Genomic DNA, 15,883 nt, shown 5'->3' with positions numbered 1-15,883 from the left:
AAGGGGAAGAATGGTCTATGTGAGGATTCAACTAACAGTTAAAATCTCCTCCCAAGATTAACTGGTGTGAAGATAAATCCGGTAAAATTGAAAGAAACCGTTTGAAAAAAAGCCTCATCGTCCCAGTTGGAAGCACAAACATTGGCCAAGATTGCATTAATGTAAAAAATCTGTCCAGTAATAATAATAAATCTGCCAGTAGAGTCAGAGATAGTTTTAGCATGGACGAAAGGAATAGATTTATGTAAAAGAACAGCAATTCCTCTGCTAGAGGAATTAGATCTGCTAGAAAAAGAGGAAAAATACACTTGTCCAATTCAACTTCATTTCAACTTAGGACTGTCTATATTTTTCAAGTGGGTTTTTTGTAAATAAATTATATGGACATTAAAATGGTGTAAATAATGTAAAACCTTACACCATTTAATTGGGTTGTTCAGACCTTTGCAATTCAGACTGGCAAATTTAATGTCCTCACCACCAATGGTGGTGAAGCATATGTAATAATGTGTGTCATATGTAATAATCACACATAAAATCCCAAATGTGCAATAATAGATAAACAAATGTAAACCTTGTAAAAGTGAGGTATGTGCTGCCCACACACCCCATCACCATGAGAACAAAACAAACTCCACCACCACACCTATAACATTATCCCCCCCCTGCAAATGGAATACCTGCCCGTCAACCCCTCCCCCACTCAGCAGAAACACCCTCTAGATGGGTGTGTGCTCTCTTCCCCAATAGTAGAAAAAACCTGTCATCTTTTGTAACTTAAGCAAACCATATGGCGACCTTGGGGAATGTAAAAGTTAACTGTACAAAAACTATGAAACAAAAATGAGTAAAAATGTAAATGTAATAAACATATGTACTATATACAGTTAAACAATTAAACTCTACATTCTTTGGTACTAATAGAACAACTTTTCGACAAAATAAAGTCTCGAATATTAAACATGTACATCTTGGCAAATGAAGTCAAATGTAAGACGAATATCAAATCCAAGTCCATCAACACAGTATACTGTCCATCTTCATCTCCACAGTGGGAGATGTAGTCTTTGTCCGTGGCAGCATAAAGCGAATGTCTAACCAGCTTAGTTAGGCCCAACCATCAATCTGGCTCTGGAACCGCAATCTTTTTATGGGTTTTATTCACAAAATCCACAGCCCAATCCTAGTCATCAAACCTATGAATTAGGCCGCCCAGCAAGATGATATGTAATATCGCTGGATAACGAAGGCCAAATTTAACGTTAAGAGATGAGTGTTGCTCCTTCTTTACCTTGGCAAATGCCTCATGCTGCCTAGCCTCAGTCAGGGTGAAATCGGAAAAAATGCATCCTCTTTTTCCATTATATATGATGGGAGAAGCATCTGTAGCACGGTTAAAATGTGATTTCTCACTTGGAACTGGTTCACCCTGACAATCATCGGGTGAGATAACGTTCCTTTTTATAGGTTAGCACAAAGCGTATGATGAGCCCTATCCAACACGGGTTTAGCCTCGAGTCTGAGCAAATCCTGTAAAAGTTGGGCCATAAAATCTGTAGAATGAGGACCCTCCAATCCCACAGATAAACCCACAAATCAAATATTATTCCACCTGGAACAGACCTCCAAGTCTTCACATTTCTTAGTCAGAGACTCAACTGTAGCAGATAACACAGTAACATTAGCTCGGAGGCTAGCTGTCTGGTTATCATGTTCATTAGGCAAACACTTCAGATCCAAAACATTGTCCCGCATTGTGAAGAAACTTTTCCCTCCAATGGCTTCTGAGCAGTTGTTACCTCCTTTTTAACCATCTCTGAAATTATAGATTCAAACTTGGTAATGATTTCAGCCTGCATATTGTCCATCATGTCCTGATTGCTACGTAGCATGGTTTCATTAGTATCCTGTTTCTGCAGAGACTTGGACTCAGGCGAATGGCGCAGCCTGGCATGACTGGACTTGGCTGACTCAATTTTTGTTCGAGAAGTCACCATTTGAAAGGATACAGTCAAAAATGGGCTGGATTTAGAAAAAAATAGCCAAACAGAGTGTGGAGGGCGTGTAACAACCACATTTAAGAAACCAAAATATATAAATTTACTACATTCCCGAGGAGCGACCCCAACCTACGCCCTCCATTGCCCGTGCCAAGCTGCACTCCCCACATGCATGGTTCATGTTCAGCTTCACGAAGGACAGCCCCTCTGCCAGCTACCCAATGTGAGGAATGGGGTATTTATCCAGCTGCGAGGAGCGGTTTACCATTTGTTTAGAACCTCCACGAAAGTGAACCAATTTGTCGGGCTTCACAATTGGTATTACTGGTGCTGCCCATTCTGCAAACTGGACTGATTTGATGAGTCCTTCACTTTCCAGCCTCCCAATTTCTGCCTCTACTGATGCCCATAAGGCAAATGGCACTGGGTGGGTCTTGCAGAATCATGGAATTGTTTCCTGTTCAACATGCAAGGTGGCGTTAGCTCTTTGGTAGATCCACCTGAAAGGCTACCTGATCTACCAGGCATATAATTAGGACTTCACTCAGGAGCCATTTTCCAAACGAAAAATGATTAATCCTTTTCAGCAATTTCGCCCCATCAAGCTTGAGCCCAAGCCTTTTCCTACAATCAGTGAGTCATCTGTTTCTTAAAGAGACAGGAACTGAAGTTGTACCCTTAATCTGTAAAGGTTCCCCGGTATAGATTCTCAGTCTGGCTGAAGTCTTGCACAAACTTAAGGGTTAGAGTCAGAGTGAATTTTGTTAAAGACTCATTCTGTGATCACTGAAACATCCGCACCAGTGTCGACTTCCGTTTGAACAGGGTAACCATTTAACCAAACACTTATTTTGACTGGCTCTGATTTGGATGTTGCTAGGCAATTTAACTGTTCCAAACCTGATGTAGGTAGGTCTTCCAGGGTGTGCACTCTCCTGGATACCGGCCTATGAGTTCTCTTCCTCAATTTAGGCCGAGTGGGACTCTTTTGCTGTCTCGAGTCTGCACACCAACAACAACTACAATGGCTTGCTGGCCCAGATCCTGAAGAAAGGTTTAACCATTTGGCTAAGGCTTGGCTTTGTTTCGGGGTTTTGCTGTGGGCGGACCTAGAATTCTTCTGTTAAGGATATATCCCAAGTCAGGCTATGTAGTTGCCTTCACTCAAGTAGTGTTCCCCATGTTCAGTCAGACTGGCAAGGGTGTTCAATTCCATCGGAATACCCTGTGCTCCAATTGCCACATTTTCCAATGATAAAGCTAGCTGTTGTGCCAGTTTGAAGTCCAACTGGACTCTGGTTAGTCGGCACTATTGCATGGTTCCATCATTAGTCCCACATGGCAAATGGTCTCTCAGCATCTCATTCAGGGTAAAACCAAAGTCATCTTAACCTAGTCAAAAATCCCAAAATGAATTCCCAAGCTTTTGAATTGCCAAGTAAAATTAGAGCATCTCAGAATTAGAAGAGGCTTGGAGTCATAATATTCCTTAACTAAACTGTCAACGCTTGAAAGGTTTTAGTACCTGGTGCCTCAGGGGAAGTCAGGTTCCTAATTTTCGAAAAAGCTGCAGGCCCACAAGCTGTCAGGAGAATTACTTGTTGCTTTTCATCTGCCCCAGTGTCATTTGCCTGGAAAACGTAATGCATTCTTTCCATATCCTTGGCCTAGCCTTCAAGAGCAGGATCGAGTGAGTCAAACTCCCCAAATAATGGCATGATGCAGAAATAGTTACCCAGAGTCAAAGTCAATTGTTGCGAGCGAATGTCTTCGGGAACGTGCTTTTCTCTCATCAACACTGAAATAGCTCCACAGAGGTCCCATCACCAAGTCACCCTTTTCTTACATGCGACAGTCCTTGGCAAGGAGCCAGCTCCCTCAGAGCCAGCTGTCAGAGTGAAGAGAACATCAAACACTCCTGTTTATATCTTGTCAGCCAGGGCTCCCTGATTGGAACAGCATAATAGCCCCAATCAGGGAACTCATATGCTATATGGTCCACCCGGCTGACTTCATTACAATCACAACAACAGCAATATCATGACTGAGTTCCCAGATTCTGGAGGTCTGGATATCCTGGGAGCTGCCTTACAGACCAGAGAACTCATAGGTTCTTGCCTTTAGATTAGATTACTTACAGTGTGGAAACAGGCCCTTCGGCCCAACCAGTCCACACCGCCCCGCCGAAGCGCAACCCACCCATACCCCTACATCTACCCCTTACCTAACACTACGGGCAATTTAGCATGGCCAATTCACCTGACCTGCACATCTTTGGAGTGTGGGAGGAAACCGGAGCACCCGGAGGAAACCCACGCAGACACGGGGAGAATGGGCAAACTCCACACAGAGAGTCGCCTGAGGCGGGAATTGAACCCGGGTCTCTGGCGCTGTGAGGCAGCAGTGCTAACCACTGTGCCACCGTGCCGCCCTTCTTCCAATGTTCTCAGACTGCTGGGAGTCAAGGCCTATCCCGTCTAAATAAGGCTCATGACAAATCTTCCAGTCTGATGCAGAATGAAAATACAATGCTGTCCATGCTACAGCTAAAGCTATGATGAAATAAACCATTGGCCTCCTTCAGATGATGTTCTGATGTCTCGACCACTCTAGCAGGTCTTCACAGTATTGATCAAAACAAGTGTCCTACATTGCTGTGACACATTGTGTTCTTTACAACTGGATCTGATAAAGGGAATCGCCTGGATGCATATAACACGAGGAAGGAAAGTGAGACTGCGGATCAAGACATTGACTTGGAATGCCATCCAAAGAAAACATAACACAGCATTACATCCCAGAGCCGGAGAGGCCAGAGAGAACCGAATTGCAACATAATTCCATGATAAACGAGCTGGCTTTGGACGTCAGGTAATCGTTTCAGATTCCACTGTTAACCTGCTCAGCAGCCTGCGTTTAGTGCAAAGGAAATGTTTGTCATTTTTATGCATCTTAAAATTTTTTCAGACCTTAACCACTTTTTAAAAATTCATTCATGGAATGAGGCTGGGCCAGCATTTATTGCCCATTCCTAGTTTCCCAGAGGGCAGTTAAGAGTCAACCACATTGCTGTGGGTCACAGGTAGACCAGACCAGGAGAGCAGGGGAGTTTCCTTCACTAATGGACATTAGTGAACCAGATGGGTTTTTCCAACAATTAACAATGGAGTCATGATCATCATTAGGCTCTTAATTCCAGATTTTTAAAAATTGAATTCAAACTCCACCATCTACTATAGCAGGATTTGAACCAGGGTCCCCGGAACATTATCTGGGTCTCTGGATTAACAAGCCAGCAATAACACCAATATGCCATAGCCTCTCCTGCATGGATGAATAGATATTTCATTATCCACATACCTGTTTGCTCGATACCTTTGGGTAACAACATTTTAAAGTGTCCACATATTATATTACCTAGGGGCCATCACATTATAGGTAACATTGATAGGCATCTTAATCCTTTGTTCCATCTTACCATTTGACTCTGACAAACCTCCTGGATATTCCTGTGCCTGTCTCTGCAAGTTGATCAAATCATTAATGGTCAAAAAAAGGATTTCATCTCCTGCCTGGTCTGAGCAGGAGCCTGGTTCCTGACATCCCTCTAAGTGTCAGAGATCAGGGATCTTTTTTCATCAGCTGGAGTCTCATCTAAAAAGAAAAGCCACCAAAATGGACGTATCTGAGCTAGTGGTGGGTGTAGGTGTCATTCCATCTTCCGAGGATTTAGTAGCTATCTCATCAGACGAGATAATGTGGTGGAGAAATTCTGGCATTTGCTTCTGTATGGAAGTTCATTAGGTGCTCCTCAAGCCTGCATAAGAGGGGAGAGATTAGTTTTTGAAGATGCATTAAAGCTTGTGTGGGTTAAGAATGAGCCAGTTCTGTTGATAATGGCAAAGTAGTGCAGCACATGAAAATGGAGCTCATTGCTGTGCCCATTGACGCCCCGCCAATTCCATATGAGCCGTCGCGCTCTTCATCAATCCGATCGAGTCTTCTCTCCTCATAGGGAGTGAGGAAGCTGATGTCCGTCCAACGTCCTCTTGCACCACCCTCCCCTCCAAGAAATCAGCACTAGGACTTATTGGTTTATTCATAGACCACTTCTTCCTGTAATGAGGAATACTGAGGGCGTGATTGAGCTTGATGGAAGTAGATGGAAGTTAGTGCTGATACAGGGCCAGGAGAGGTGTTGAATGAGTTGCAAGTACAGAGTGCAGGGGAGCGTGGTAATTTGGGAAGATGAGGTGTGTGATAGCCATTGAATGAATATGGGAGACTGTAATATAGAGAATTATAGTTCATGAGCCTTAGTGAGATGCATGTGCAGTGGCAGAGTTCGAGTAACTGAATTATAAAAATAGGCTGGACAGGCTGGGATGTCTTCACTGGAGCATAGAAGGTTGAAGGGTGACCTTACAGAGGTTTATTAAATCATGAGGATATAGATAAGGGGGCATAGCTTTAAATTAAGGGGGGGTAGATATAGGACTGATGTTAGGGGTAGGTTCTTCACTCAGCGAGTCGTAAGTTCATGGAATGCCCTGCCAGTAGCAGTAGTGGACTCTCCCTCTTTATGGGTATTTAAGCGGGCATTGGATAGGTATATGGAGGATAGTGGGTTAGTGTAGGTTAGGTGGGCTTTGATCGGCGCAACATTGAGGGCCAAAGGGCCTGTACTGCGCTGTAATGTTCTATGTTCTATGTTCTATGTTCTATAAGGTGAATCACAAGGGTTTTCATTTTCCCTAAGGTAGGGAAGTTCAAAATTGGTGTCACATTTTTAATGTGAGAGGAGAAAGTTTTAAAAAAGGATTGGATGGGCAACTTTATACACAGAGTGGTTCATGGATGAAATAAACTGCCAGAGGAAGTGATGGATGCGGGTACAGTTATAACATTTAAAAGACATTTAGATAAATTCATGAATAGGCAAGTTTTGGAGGGATATGGGCCAAAAGCAGGCAAATGGCACTGCTTTTCTTCACTTTGTACATTATGAACTGTGCATTTACACCTTTATTGTATTTCTAGTGTTTTGTTCTTGATTTAATGTTTGTGCATCTTCAATTACTAGCATATTGTTTCATCTGATTGTTCTTTGTTTCTGGATGATGAAACAATAATGTTGCTATCATCACTACACATTTATCAGCAATGATGACCAGCAAATAACATAGTCAGATACTGTACCTAGTTAATGTGGTTCAAATTGTTAAACATCACGTTGCAACATGAACCCATCCTTTGCAAAGCCTTGACATATGCAGAATTACATCACACATATTCCGAAAATGTAAGGATCTCCTGACACTGACATATATATCCAGCTGTATATTACCTACAGTCAACCACAGACAACTATTCCCCGTGGGCTCATTCAGATCATTTACAAGAAGCTTTCTCTCCCAAACTTTAGTTATCTGCCTTACCTGGAGCCATCGAATCTGCAGAGGTGTTGGATTAGGCTGAAATCGAAACTACACAAAGCAGTGCAGCCTGGTTTATAATGACTCATAATTGTAGAGCACTGCAGACAAGGTACAAGTGAGACCATCAGAATTGCTGCAGCATGGAGCCAACAGAGATGGATTGTGTCACTTTAGGAGGCTGATGGCAAGGTGGCCTCTATCCTGAGGTGAACTCTGAAGAGATATCAATAATTTGAAAAATAAACTTTGACCACAGCTGCGAGTGCGCTCTGGTTACAGGGAGAATGGCTTAGGGTGGTTTGCTGAACCTGCTGCTCCAGTTAGTAAGTACATGCGGCCTTACCACCAACTCACTCCCCAGTATGCTCCCTCTCACATTATCAGCCGTCCACAAGTGGCCTCTGTGCACCTATTGCACTCAGCCTTAGTCATGGTGGTGGAATGGGACGGGAAGTTGGTCATGGTGATCCTTCTGCCACCATGACGATCTTGCTTCAATCCGCAATCTAGCCATTTCCAGCAAAGAGCAAGGTCACCAAGAGGTCGGAATGGTTCTGCCTTCATTCCAGAACTTGCCCCACCTCCCTTCCAATGCAGGACTGAGAAGATCCTGCAAGCAGTCACCATCCTTCAGTGCCTTCTCACAGCAGTTACAGGGTATCGATGATGGAGACTGGAGGGTTGCTGACTCCACTACAACATGTTGCACTTGCGTAGCCTCTTTAATGCTGTAAAATATGTCAAGGAGCTTCAAAATTTGGCACCAAGGAGCCAAAATAATTCAGTTTTTGGAAACGTCAGTTCCACTCAGTTGCTTGGGTGCAAGCTTCTGAGTCAAAAGTTACAGTTTCAGTCTCAACTCCAGAACTTAAACACATCATGAAGAACTTTCAATTTAGAATTTAATTCCAAGAAATGAAATCTAATTTATTGAAAGTTGTGCCACACTATAATGTGGCAATTTTGTGGACAAAATGTCACAGTCTCCATTTTGATTTGGGGATGTTCGAAGGTGGCCAGCACATATGCTTGCAAATTAAGAGTGCTAATTAGGGTTCTGTGCTCATTCTAGGACCTTAAAGCTCTTTTAATCTGACTGCAGTCAAGAAATTGTGAATATGAACCATAGGGTGTGATTTCTCAACAATTTGTGGGGCACCATTTTGGGAAAACAACAATGATCTTGGGAATGAACTGAAGGATCAACTAGGAGAAAGTGAGGACTGCAGATGCTGGAGTACCAGAGTTGAAAAATGTGGTGCTGGAAAAACACAGCAGGCCAGGCAGCATCCGAGGAGCAGGAGAATCGACGTTTTGTGCATAAGGGCTTATGCCCGAAACGTTGATTCTCCTGATCCTCGGATGTTGCCTGCCCTGCTGTGTTTTTCCAGCATGACATTTTTCAACAATGAACTGAAGGACACCTCTAGACTTTATTTGGCAGCAAGAGTTTTACTTATAGAGGTTAGGACTCAAGTGGAGTCTTGAAGCAATTGTATTTGGTATTGGTACTGAAAGAGTACTACACAATCAGAAGTGCTGTCTTTCGAATAAAATGTTAAATCAAGGACAATTCTGCCTGTTTGGGAGGATCTAAATCATCCCATGATTTTATGTTGATAAAGAACTACAGGAGTCATCCCCCATGTTCAGGTCAATATTTATCCCTCAATTGACATCACAAAAATAGTGCATCTTGTCATAATCATGTGCTGTTTGTTGTATCTTGCTGCAAATCCTACACTGTGACAACACTTCAAAAGTGACTGTAAAGGGTTTAATAGTTTTGCAAAGTACTATCCAAATGCAAATCTTTTTGAAGGAATTTCAGATATTTCTGCGGGGAAGGAACATAAGGCTTTACATACGTTTAAGCTTTACCTGTGTATTTTTTAAAATTGTTTGCTGGGGGTGTGGGAGGGGATGTGGTGGGATGGTCAGTCATCAAAAGCCCAGTGAACTCTCGAGCCTCATGCAAACTCTCAGTGAAAGAGAGCCATAGACACAAGGGAGCCAGGCACTTTCTGGCATGGGTTCCTCATGTGCTTATATAATAAACCACCAAATCCACACCTACTCCGTCTGAAGAAAGATGAAAGCACCTTCACGCAGATGAAGGCCTCTGAATCATCACCTGCCATTAAGAAGAGGAAAGCTAAGGAGGCCAGGGTAAACTGAACTACCTTTAAAAAGGCACCATCAGTACAGGTGGATGCTTGCAGAGCATGGTTGTGGTGTCCGTTGTCATTCCTTCACTGAATGATGTGCATTGATCACGGTTTCCTACTTATTCACAATGGATCATCTGGTGGGAAAACTTTGTTAGATGGCTGGTTTAAAAAAACAACTGGTACAAACTGTATTTAACATCTAGCCAGTCCCGTTAAGCAAGAAAGATTAGCTTTCGGCTACAGATTTAAGACTAAACTAAATGAATATGACTGTAGTACACAATAATTAAAGGCTAAACAAGAGCTATAATTCAAATCAATTATATAAGCACTGAGCTGAAGTCAATACAGGTACTAGCAAGAGTAATTCTCAGACCAATGTACTTACAAGGTTCATGCGTCAGATAAATATTTTGTATTTTCACTGAAATTACATAAATATAAGTGACTGAGAAACCATTAAGACACACATATTCATTAACTTTGCATCTTAACAATATAGTTCAAAATATAGTTTATATGGCTGGTTCATTAATCATTTCACAACCTGATGTAGATGAGGGGGCAAGTTGTTTCTTGTGATCTGGCAGATGTTGACAGTAAAATAACTGGCAGACTTTGATGAACAGTCCTCTGGCTAAGAAACCCTAGTCTTCCCTGCATCTGAGGATCAATTGAAACAACATTCATCTTATTACCATATTACCATTCATCACCTGTGCTCAAAACTTATATTGAAATTATTAATATTACTAAAGTATGAATTCCAATTTGAAATGCAAAGTGTTTTTGTTCTTCTCAACAAAGCACCCTCCACAAAAATTCTTTTAAGTACATTGCAGCTCAATTCATTCCTCTCACAGGATTTTGTTTTCTTTTTAACTCTGCTTTAGTCTGATGCTATTAAAACACTTTCCATGACAATACTCAGAGAAGCAAGCTATTCAACTGAACTGATCTGCTCCAGTATTCATGAACAGCATGAGTTGCATCTCATTCTATTTATTTCATATTACCAATCAATTTATCCTTCACTTCCTTTCTCTTTCATGTATTTACCTCATTTCATTTAAGTGCATCTAAGATAATTACCTTAAATACTCCCTCTGGTAGTAAGTTTGACATTTTAGCTACTGTCTCGGGAAAGGTTGTTCCCTTGAATTCCCATTGGATTTATTCATAACTATTTTATATTTTTGGTCCAAAACTAACCCACGTTTGTAGCTTTACAGCAATCCTTTTCATAATTTTAAAAAGCTTTAGTCAGAACACCACTTGTTCATTACTCTTTTTATTTTTTCTGTTCTGATAGGAGGTTTTATGTAATCATTAACGATACAACTTAGCAATGCAGTTCAAAATATTTATATGGCTAGTTCATTAATCATTTCACAACCTGATGTAGATGATGGGGCAACATTAAGCTATTCATTCTCTCAATAACTGCTGTGTGCATCCAACATTTTCTGGTTTTGTTTCCAGTTTTAGCTTTCTCTTCAGAATTGTTGCAGTTGGTATGGCTGTTCCATTTTAACCTTAATCAATTGAGTGACCTGGTCAGTCAACCATTCCAGAGGCGACTGACCTTGCCACCTTGAGGTCCCGATCCTGCTAAAATTTGGCAACCTACAGGGCCCCATGGGGACTGGACATCAATGAACAAACTGGTGAAAGTCTATTGTATTCATTATTAATATAGTATTTTCAATTAAACATTGATTATTTTCGCCAAGTACAATGGAATGGTTTAGCAAGAGCCCACCACTACATTCATTGCCTCATGCCCTAGTTCCACGTGCTCTGATATCACTGATGATGCAATCTTGTTAGTAAATCCCACACCCTACAATCCAGAACAGTCCGCTGGACTGAGGTCACTGAGGTCATTGGTCCTCAGCAAGGCATTTATGAGATGGGGGGGGAGCGATTGCAGGAGGCACCATGTTACACAGGGGTGAGGCTGGGGCCACAGAGGTGTGGATTCTTTTATGTGAGCCCCTGAGAAAAAAAAGTTCCCACTCATTCACAGCCCACAAAACTGATTGGTTGCAGAATAACTTTCAGAAAGTGAGGTTAGAATATATTGAAGACTGAGACAGATTGATACTTTTTTACTCAAAGATTGTAAACCTTCTAAATTCATTGCCCTACAGTTCTGTGGAAGTTCCATCATCGATTACATAGAAACTTTTACCTTTCTCAGCTAGGGACTCAAGAAATGTGGGAAGAAGAGGGAAGGTAGGACAGAAGCCCTAGATCAGCCATGATCATTTTACTTGGTGAAAAAGGCTTGAGAGCCTAACAATGTACTCTTGCTTCTGTTTATTTTGTAAAAGAAGTTTGGTTGGTGCGCTTGGAAAAATGTTCAGAGTCACTCATTACAGAGTCACTACATGATATTTGGAATCTTTATTAAGTCCTAAAATCACACCCTTTCATGTTAAATAATTGTCAGAAATCGGCAAGTGCTTTGAATACCTGGTATTGGGCCCATTGAAAATGGAGCCAATTAATTTGCCAATGTCAATGAGGTAATAAGGCTCCAAGTTTAGGCTTTACTCTCAGTCATAAATAGTCAAAATTTGCCCCAGTAGATTTGCTTCATCGGAGAAAAGGTCAAAACAATATACTATCCTATCTATCATTTAAATGAAAAGACAGGTCAATACATTGCTTCATAAGTCTGTGCTTTGACCGACTAAATGTTCTGGTAGTCACTGCACCCAGTGTCTCCAGGTTTCACATCCAGGAAAGCTTCATGAATAATTTTTATTCCGGGTTCATTCTATTTGTTCTGCGGTCCTGTACTGCTTATATTTGCTTTGGTTTAGAACATGGAAAATCATTGGCTTTGCAAATATTCATCTCCTCTCACCTAAAAGCAAATCACTGTTCTCCAGATCATAACCATAGTCCCCTAACACTTCACCTCAATATCTCTGATTCATGTGCACAAATGAACAGTAAGTGTTTTCTAACTATGACGGTCGTTACAATTGAACCAGGTCTTATCCTTGCTCAATATCTAAAGAGATGCAAGCCCAAACTTTTCAATCTGAGTCAGAATCTCTACTTCCAACCAGACCACACAACAAGCTACCCTCATTCAATTGCCAGAGTTTTCTGGCTGAACTTCCAGGACAGAAGCCTTTCTAGCCAAAGCCAATTAGTCTAATCCAGGAGTCCATGTAGTCTGAAACAAGACCCTGTTTTCTTTTATGAGAGTAGCTTGCCATTTTCAAAGTTTTAGACATCTTAAATCCACGTTGACAATTACTGAGAATAGCTAAGTATGAAAAGTAAGTGAAGGGGTAGGGTGGCAGGTTGAAGTGGGTATGGGGATACAATAGTGTGCCAGATGGTTGAGGGACAGGGTGCCAGGAGAATGAGAGATATAGATGGCAGGTAAATCCATCTTAGGTGGGCATGAAGGATCCCATTGCACTTGCTGGATGTGCTGTCATCTGTATCTCATAAGTGTGTGGGTTCCTTAAGGCCTTACATGGTCTACTCCATATGTTTATAAATACTTCCTTGTCCAAAAAAAATAGTCTGGTAGAGTAAACAATATATAGGCTATTGCATCTTTGCAACTATTTATAGATTATAATAATAGACTCTACATTACTACAAAGACATTTAGGAGGACCTAACGTTAGGTCTGTCTCTGAGAGATGAGATTTTATTTTATTCTCCCACCAAATATTTATGATATTGTTACAGTTGGTGGTACTTATTGCACTCAATCAAGTATTAACTCTTTGGGACTCCTCCAGGCCTATATACAGCAAGTCCCCAAAAGCTATTTTCTGAAACTATAATTGTTTTATATCTATACATACCATCTTCTCCAACCTGTTCTGAAGAAGGGTTACTGGACCCAAAATGTTAACTCTGCTTTCTCTCCACAGATGCTGCCAGGCCTGCTGAGTTTTTCCAACAACTTCTATTTTTGCATCTTCTCCAAGCCTCTCATTTTACAAATTCAAATAATCTGAATATTTCATATTCTCTCCAAGAGTTCTCTTTGGATTTAGAAGAATAGTAGTTTTCTGGATAGAGGGTAGATATCTTGGACTGTCTTCCTGACAGTCTGAGATTGTTCTCTGAAATGAAGGACTTTTCATCTTTTATATTTCACAGATTATGTAATTCCCACTAGAATATGTGTAATTTTCTTTGTGGTATCTTGAACCTTTGCTTGTCTCTTCTCAGTGGTGCCTTTTCATGGAGTTGTATATAACACTTGAATTTGTATGCTACTTGACCTTGTATATTTCGAATCATCTCAGCCTCTAATACGAGACTGGAATTTGCCATAACAAGTTAATCACTGCACCATGTTGCAATCTGATTCAATTCATTTGTAGATGCATCAAGTGAGGTACACTCTTTAGCTGGTGCCTTTTTATTTGCTTTTCATCTCAAACTTTGTTTGCACAAAGAATCTGAACTCTTTGCAGTTTTGAATGCACATTTCTGTTAAACTAGTATAGTCAAAGCTTACTATTGCAGTGATGGTAAGAAACAAATTTCTTATTCCAATGTAAGTAATCTACTTCATTTTTCTACATTTGGATTCTGTTTTTTTGTTTAGGATTTGCCATGAGCTTATGGGAAACTGTAAAATTGTCTGAAACTTCTTCCTTGACTGGCCTTGCCTTGACCTTTGGAGATTGAGGTCAAAACACACCTTTCCTGGAGGATTGCAAATGTTGTGCCCTTGTTCAAGAAGGGCAGTAGAGAAGACCCAGGTAATTATAGACCAGTAAGCCTTACGTCTGTTGTAGGAAATGTTATGGGAAGGATTATAAGAGATTGGATTTGTAATCATCTAGTAAGCAACAATTGATTGCAGATAGTCAAGGGCAGATCATGCCACACAAACCTCATTGTGTTTTTTGAGAAGGTGACCAAGCATGTGAATGAGGGTACAGCGGTTGACGTGGTGTGCATGGACTTCAGTAAAGCTTTTGATAAGGTTCCACATGGTAGGCTGTTGGAGAAAATGCAGAGGCATGGGATTGAGGGTGATTTTGTAGTTTGGATTAGAAACTGGCTTTCTATAAGAAGGCAGCGAATGGTGATTGATGGAAAATATTCAGCCTGGAGTCTGGTTACTAGTGGTATGCCACAAGGAACTGTTTTGGGACCACTGCTGTTTGTCATTTTTATAAATGACTTAGATGCAGGCATAGGTGGATGGGTTAGTAAGTTTGCAGATGATACTAAAGTTGGTGGAGTATTGGACAGTGTGGAAGAATGTTGCAGGTTGCAGGGGGTCTTGGATAAACTGCAGAATTGGGCTGAGAAATGGCAAATGGAGTTCAATGCAGCTAAATGTGAGGTGATCCATTTTGGGAAGAATAGAAGGCAGAGCACTGGGTCAATTGAAAGATTCTTGGTAGTGTGGATGTGCAGAGGGATCTTGATGTCCATGTACATAGATCCCTGAAAGCTGCCACCCAGGCGGATAGTGCTGCTAAGAAGGCATACGGTGTGTTAGGTTTTATTGGTAAAGGGATTGAGTTCCGGAGCTGTAATGTCATGCTGCAGCTATATAAAATGTTAGTGCAGCCGCACTTGGAATATTGTGACCAGTTCTGGTTGTCCCATTACAGAAAGGATGTGGAAGCGTTGGAAAAGGTGCAGAGGAGATTTACCAGATGTTGCCTCGTCTGGAGGGAAGGTCTTATGAGGAAAGGCTGAGAGACTTGGGTCCGTTCTCATTGGAGAGAAGAAGGCTAAGAGGGGATTTGATAGAGACATACAAGATGATCAGAGGATTAGATAGGGTAGACAGTGAAAGTCTTTTTCCGAGGATGATGACGTTAGCTTGTATGAGGGGGGCATAGCTACAAATTAAGGGGAGATAGATTTAAGACAGATGTCAGTGGAATGTTCTTTACTCAGAGAGTGGTAAGGGGGTGGAATGCCCTGTTGCCAATGTAGTTAACTCAGCCACATTAGGAACAGTTAAACAATCCTTGGATAAGCACATGGATGATGATGAGATAGTGTAGGGGGATGGGCTTAGATTACTTCACAGGTTGGCACAATAATGAGAGTCGGAGGGCCTGTTCTACGTTGTATTGTTCTATGTTCTATGTTCTATTTCTACTCTATTTGTAAAGTAGGTTTTCAATATGGACCAAGTGTTTAATCATCTTCCAGCTGTAAACTGTGCTTTGTCAACCAAGACTCACGAACTGCTCCCATGTCTGCCTTGAATTTTGTGAGATGACCTTTGACATAAATATGAGCATGGCAAGAT

This window comes from Chiloscyllium punctatum, chromosome 8, assembly GCF_047496795.1.
Source record: "Chiloscyllium punctatum isolate Juve2018m chromosome 8, sChiPun1.3, whole genome shotgun sequence".
Taxonomy (NCBI): Eukaryota; Metazoa; Chordata; class Chondrichthyes; order Orectolobiformes; family Hemiscylliidae; genus Chiloscyllium; species Chiloscyllium punctatum.
The sequence above is the reverse complement of the archived record's forward strand: the minus strand, read 5'-3'. Positions refer to the sequence as shown.